The sequence below is a fragment of the Rutidosis leptorrhynchoides genome, chromosome 10, assembly GCF_046630445.1.
Source record: "Rutidosis leptorrhynchoides isolate AG116_Rl617_1_P2 chromosome 10, CSIRO_AGI_Rlap_v1, whole genome shotgun sequence".
NCBI lineage: Eukaryota > Viridiplantae > Streptophyta > Magnoliopsida > Asterales > Asteraceae > Rutidosis > Rutidosis leptorrhynchoides.
This window is the reverse complement of record NC_092342.1, coordinates 27,227,649-27,234,384: the sequence shown is the minus strand read 5'-3', so window position 1 is coordinate 27,234,384 and position 6,736 is coordinate 27,227,649. Positions and strand designations below refer to the sequence as shown.

General features: G+C 34.6%; 1 pseudogene; it reads left to right on the top strand.

Moving 5' to 3' along the window:
• Positions 1 to 1,323: 1,323 nt before the first annotated feature.
• On the top strand, positions 1,324 to 4,628 carry LOC139870148 (cytochrome P450 CYP82D47-like; annotated as a pseudogene).
• The last annotated feature ends 2,108 nt before the right edge of the window (positions 4,629 to 6,736 follow it).

Sequence of the window (6,736 nt, the reverse complement as noted above, 5' to 3'; positions counted from 1 at the left end):
GCAACCTTAAGTGCAACCAAAATCAAGGCTCTTTGAACACAAAATTAGGGACGACAAAATCAGTTTTGGACCTAAGGGCGTCAAAGTAGCCCAAAGCATCTCAAAAACTTCACCACAAACTTCTAATCTTCAAGAACAGCAACAAAAAAATCATCATCCATAGGCAAATAATTTAGAGGCCCATCAACATTCAAACCCATTTTGACACTTTGACCATAAAAACTCAAACTGTCACTAATACACCAAAAATGATTAATCAAACCAAATTATCATTAACCTTAGGCACGTAACCGTGATACTCCGTCAATAATATAATCATATCTTGAGGAATAATGAGATATTGACTATAAAAAGTCAATATGTCATGTCTGCTGTTTTGACAATAGGGCATATGCAATACTCACAACCATTTATCAAACCAAACATACTGATATGAAACCTTGTATTTATTATTCCTAACATTATCCCCAAATACAAACCATAAACACCAAATATTATTAGAATAAAAAATTTGACATATGAGAGACTCAGAATATCATACCACTTATGAAACATTGGACAATTTATCTTTATTGATGCCATGTCCTATCTATCATCATATCATAAATCTCAAGACCTCTATCCTTCATCATATCATAAATGTCATCATATTAGTGTACCTGTCTAAGTTGAAAAAAATCTAATAAAAATATTAGTGTACATGTTCTAGTGTTACATATTACAGCCATAGTCATACACTATTAGCAACCTGCAATAGCATCTAACAAAAACTATACAACGGATTTTCACTTTACTACACTTGCTACTTAACATACTACTGATTACATAGAGAAATTGAAACTAATTAATTATGATATTGATTATCACTTTTCTGCATTCAAATCTCAAGTACGACTTAAACAATGAAAGCCATGAATCATACAAAACAAATTACTGAAACCCTTACCTTTCAGCGTCATCAGTCGATTGCAAAGAAAAGAATTGCTCGTCGAACAAACATATGGGCGTAAACAAATAAACACCGAAAATAACAATCACAACTTTAATAACAACTTTAATACTTACTAAGATTTAAACATATGCAAGTATCGCTGCAAACCCTAAATCGCCGCAAGAAAATTAAAAGCGATAAACTCTTTACAACCACATTAAATAACATCAAATAAAAAATTAAAAAAATGTAGAATTCGGTGATAATCATATACTGAACAGAGTAATAACTAAATCAAAATTAAGTATAAAAAACAAACAAAACATGTACACAAATCAATTCAATTGAGCCGGCTAAAAGAGAATCTTCAGAACGGTATTCATACTTGAATTATGAGATTCAGAAAAAGAAGAAAATATACAAAATCGCTGCAAACCCTAAATCCTTTTTGTAATTTTCGTCTTCATCACTCCGAATTTAACGCCGGAGAATCTTCCGGCGATTTCACGGAATCATGGCAGCTGTCAGATTCGATGGCGGAGATTCCGGCTGTAGTGAAGTCACCGGATTCGATGGCGCCTGTCAGATTCGAACCCAATATGAGATTTTATACAAAATTCGTATATTCAAATTGGAAATCATGTAACGGATTAATTGGTTGGTACTGAGAGGTTGTTTATGGCTGTCGCCTGGCACTAATCGCTGGAAAAGAAGATGTGGGTGTGGGAAGTTGGAGATGATACGCTTTGACAGTTGGAGGAGATCAGTTTTTTTTTTTATGCGTAATTATAAAGGTTGACGAATAGGATTGAGGCACTTGTCAATTTGTAGTAATTATGAAATAAAAAAATCAGCTAATCATAGATTAACAGGTGGATTATTGTTAATGAGGGATTAGGAGGTGGTGACACGTGGCAGTATGCCACACGGTTTGTAAAAGGTAAAGAAAAGAAGATTCTTTAAATATATAAATTCAAAGATAAAATTGAGTACAACTGATACATACATGATACATCACCAAGTCGTGTTTAAGAAAGTAGTGCAATCTACTTAAATACAGCAATTGAACTAGCCCTAATACAAACAAACAATACAAACATACTATTACAATGTATTAAGATATATTACTCCGTATTAGTTAGGTTAGTATTGGTCCAACTCGATTGTATATTAGTCTACATATACATCAACTATAATAGTGATTTTTTTGCACTAGCACCTTACGGGCCGTATTGGCAAAAATAAGAAAGATGATCACTTTGGAGCTTTTAATGAGCCAACGTCCTGAAAAGCTTAAAAATTTTGGCAACTTAGAAGTGAAGTACTTAATAGTGAACTTTCCTTGTTGTCTCTAAAAAACAGGGACTGATCTTATGTTGTGGACATGACCAAGTAGTTTAAGCACCTAACGTTTAATATAATTGTGAGAATGCTAGCGACTAAATGATTTTCTAGCAGTTGTAGAGATAAAATTGGAAATAAAGAACAATTACAGACGAAAGAAGCTATAAAGAAAGGGTTGTATTTTGTATTTTAGTGGTGGTGTTGTTTTGTCTGATGTTATTCTAACTTTGGAATGCATAGATATTGGAGGGCACGGTAAATCGATGAAACAAGAAGGAAAAGAACTTGATGTTGTTCTTGGTAAGTGGGTTGATGAACATGTTGACAACAGAAATGAGTTTGATGTAAGTGATAAAGAAGCGGATTTTATTGATGTGATGATGACCACTCGTGAAAGATGTTGAAATTTTTGGTTATGGGCGCGAAACTATCAATCAACAACACTAGTTTGTAATCCTGTTTTTTGCTTTCATTGTAATAAATTTAATTTAATTAACCATATCAAGGTAACCAAGTGGTTGGAGCCCTGAGTTCTTTCAGGGAGGTCTCAAGATCAAATCTTACTGAAAGTATATCTTGGGGTGGTTAAGTAAAAGGGTCAAAAAATATAACGGATACCCATAAGACAACAGGTATAAAATACTCTCCTTTTGGATTTCCTTCTTGATCAATCACAACTGCAGCATTGTCCTCATATCGTATTATCATACCGTTGTTACGTTTAAGTTCTTTACAAGTACGGACAATTACAGCTCTGACCACTTCTGATCTTTCTAGAGGCATGTTTGGAACTGCGTCTTTGATCACAGCAATAATAGTGTCGAATTTGATTGGGAAGTCCAATGGCAAAAAGAGGGGGATTCATTAGGGATTTTGAGCATAGAGATTCCACTGACCGGTAAAAAGTGGGCCTAATCCTTGGGGATGTGGTAATACATCTAAGAAATTATGTTGAAGGAGTAGGCATTATTGGTGGAGAGGAGGCAATAAATTGAGGTTTGTCGAAGAGACCGAGAAGGGAAAATCTTATCCGTTTAAGATACAAATGGATCAAAATACTCTATTAAAAACCCCATTGGCATACAAATGGATCGATATGGGTTACTTACTAAGGGTCAAATGGGTTAAAATACTATTCAAATGGCATGTACTCCGTAACTCCTAAATCGCTTTACTGGAAGTATAATCTTGTAAGTAGTCTAACAATTTATAATATTCCAAAAATAAACAAGTGTTTATAGGTCATCTCACCCTCCTATTTCAACGCATAGTAATGATTTGTAAGTCGTCTTTACCAGCCAAATTTACATCACAAATGTCTTCACTCTCTCCTTGCTTAGTTAGTAGAATGAGTCGCTAAAAATGTTGGCTCCTTCGGTGTTGACAAGTCAAACCCTTAAATCCGAGCAAGTATCAAGTGTATAACTTGAAAGCGGTAATTTGCAGACACACTCTCCTTCCATTCAAGAACTAAACGGGATGTACTCAAAGTTCTAGCCCTGGTAGTTTACGTGCGAAAGTATCCGGTGGGTATATTCTGAGTGTTTCTTTCACTATGGCTCGTAGATATGTTAGGTTTTTTATATCTGATTCTTCAACCTATTTACCTCTTCCTACATGGTTGTCGATCTCCTGCTGGGCTGCTTTTACGATGTCAGGTTTGTTTAATAGTATACACAATGCCCATTTTAGCGTCTTAGCAGTTCTTTCTAAACCTGTCAATATGAGAATCTACAAAACAATTTGTAGATTTGATCTTTTGTAATTTAGATTTAAGACATTTGTAGATTCTCATAAGAGAATGATTACGCCTAGAGAGTGAAGACATTTGTGATGTAAATTTGGCTGGTAAAGACGACTTACAAATCATTACTATGTGTTGAAATAGGAGGGTGAGATGACCTACAAATGTCTTAAATCTAAATTACAAAAGATCAAATCTACAAATTGTTTTGTAGATTCTCATATTGACAGGTTTAGAAAGAACTGCTAAGACGCTAAAATGGGCATTGTGTATACTATTAAACAAACCTGACATCGTAAAAGCAGCCCAGCAGGAGATCGACAACCATGTAGGAAGAGGTAAATAGGTTGAAGAATCAGATATAAAAAACCTAACATATCTACGAGCCATAGTGAAAGAAACACTCAGAATATACCCACCGGATACTTTCGCACGTAAACTACCAGGGCTAGAACTTTGAGTACATCCCGTTTAGTTCTTGAATGGAAGGAGAGTGTGCCTGCAAATTACCGCTTTCAAGTTATACACTTGATTCTTGCTCGGATTTAAGGGTTTGACTTATCAACACCGAAGGAGCCAACATTTTTAGCGACTCATTCTACTAACTAAGCAAGGAGAGAAATCAGGCCCAAAGGATTCACGCCCAACTTGTCTTATATTTGTTTTCTAATTTAGAGCTTTTGTGGATGTGGGATGAAAAATACATTAGCTTAGAATTCCAACTTCCATTAAAACCTTTTCTTTTGTTTAAATTCTAACTTTATCCCTCAACTTTCAATTTACAATTTTTTTTTTTGAAAGGCAATAATAATTATATTAATAAATAAAACTAGCAAGATGCTAGAATACATATCACACGTCTCACGACTTCAAAAATCGAATCATACACGAATCGACTAACACATAAATCTAAACACGATAGCACAAAAAATCTAAACACGAGTAGGTGAACTAATAACCTAGGAAACAACCTTGATAACCACAACATATTACACGACCACATCAGGGCAAGCACCCGAATGAAAGCATGAAAACCTACTATAACCCAAAAACTACACCATGGAACCCACGAAAATCTTAAACCAAACTCCAATCACGCAATCAATCGAGTGGTGATAATGCAATATGTAATAATGATTAACAAAGGATTACCCACGATTATGTTCACCACCGTCTGAAAGCATCGACCACCACAAGCTGCAGATACTCACGAATCGACCACCACAAGCTGATTAACCCACGAATCGACCACCATAAGCTGCAGATACTCACGAGTAGAACCAAATAATACCCACGATATGAAAACGAAACAAGGAGGCAAGATCCGTTCGAAATGCTTGAAATACCCACGAAAGCATTTAACAATAACCACGATCTGAGTACCTGAAATCAGTTACCGAGAACCTTACACTCGATTTGAACACACTCGATTTGAATACAGTCGATTAGAAGGATATTTGAATACACACAAGAAGGATGTAGGATCGATGACACGAAACCGATAACCTCTCGACGATCTCCGATGCAAGTGAAACTTAACCTTAGATCGGAATCTTACACTCGATTAGAAGGATATTTGAAATACCCACGCGAATAATCGGACTAAAACCTCAAAAAAAAACCCGAAAAATAAACGAAACAACGAAAAAATGGAAACGATCTATAAGAGAGTGGGGTAAGAGGGAAAGCTCTCCGTACAGCCGGACAAAGCCGACGGCCGGAGAGAAGCAAAAGTATGGTGGCGGCTGGTAATTTAGGGTTAAGGATGAAGAGTTTGAAAGGGAGCTTTTTTTGTTTAGAGAGAGAGAATTTTTCTTTGTAGTTAAAAAAGTTCAGCTATCTTTCAATTTACAAATTGGTCCTAGTTTCATCTATTTGAACGTAATTGATCATTGACAAAACTAAAAAACTTAGTTTATTAGTGCTACGGGGTAATAAGGTGATCAACAACTTTAAAAGTTGGAGTTCAGACCCAAGAAACTCTGTTACTGCATCATGAGGTGGAGGTTGGGTTCATGCGAGGAGCAGCATCCATTTTTGTATGCTAATATTGGTGTAATGTCTGTATATTGCAATGTCTTGATCAGTGATATCGTTAAATGTTATGTACTTATCTATTTGTTAAAATATGATATAACAACATATGATAAATAAAATGGTTTTATATGAACATTGATAATGTATGAGAAGTTGAATAAAATATTAGTGTACATAAGAAAATTAGGTTTTAGAGTATATGAATAAAACGACCAATTTCCGGTTGCGTTTTAGTATATAAGGATAATAATTAGTAATTGTAATGACATATTTTTTGTGTTTATTGATATGACGTTAGTTGTCGTTTTTTTTAAATAGTTTATTTTATTCATTAGGGCCTAAGGACCTTTTTTTACCTCGTTGTAGGTACTAAAATTCTTGGGACGGTACAAATTGTATGTATGAATTAAATTTTTAACTAAAGTCATAACTACATACGAATATAATATATTGATTTTGCCCCAATGAGCAACTTGAATGTATCTTATTTATAAGGGCTTTTTTTTCCTCGCCCGGGATAATAAAAGTGTAAGGACCGTATGAAGGATTGTTTTCATATATTGTTCAAACTTCAACTTTTGTGCATATTTAAGATATGTTATAGAGTTTGTTATTTGTTTGAGTTTCAAAAAAAATAAAATTCTTAAGACTACTTTAAGTAATTTCTTATATGTACAGTA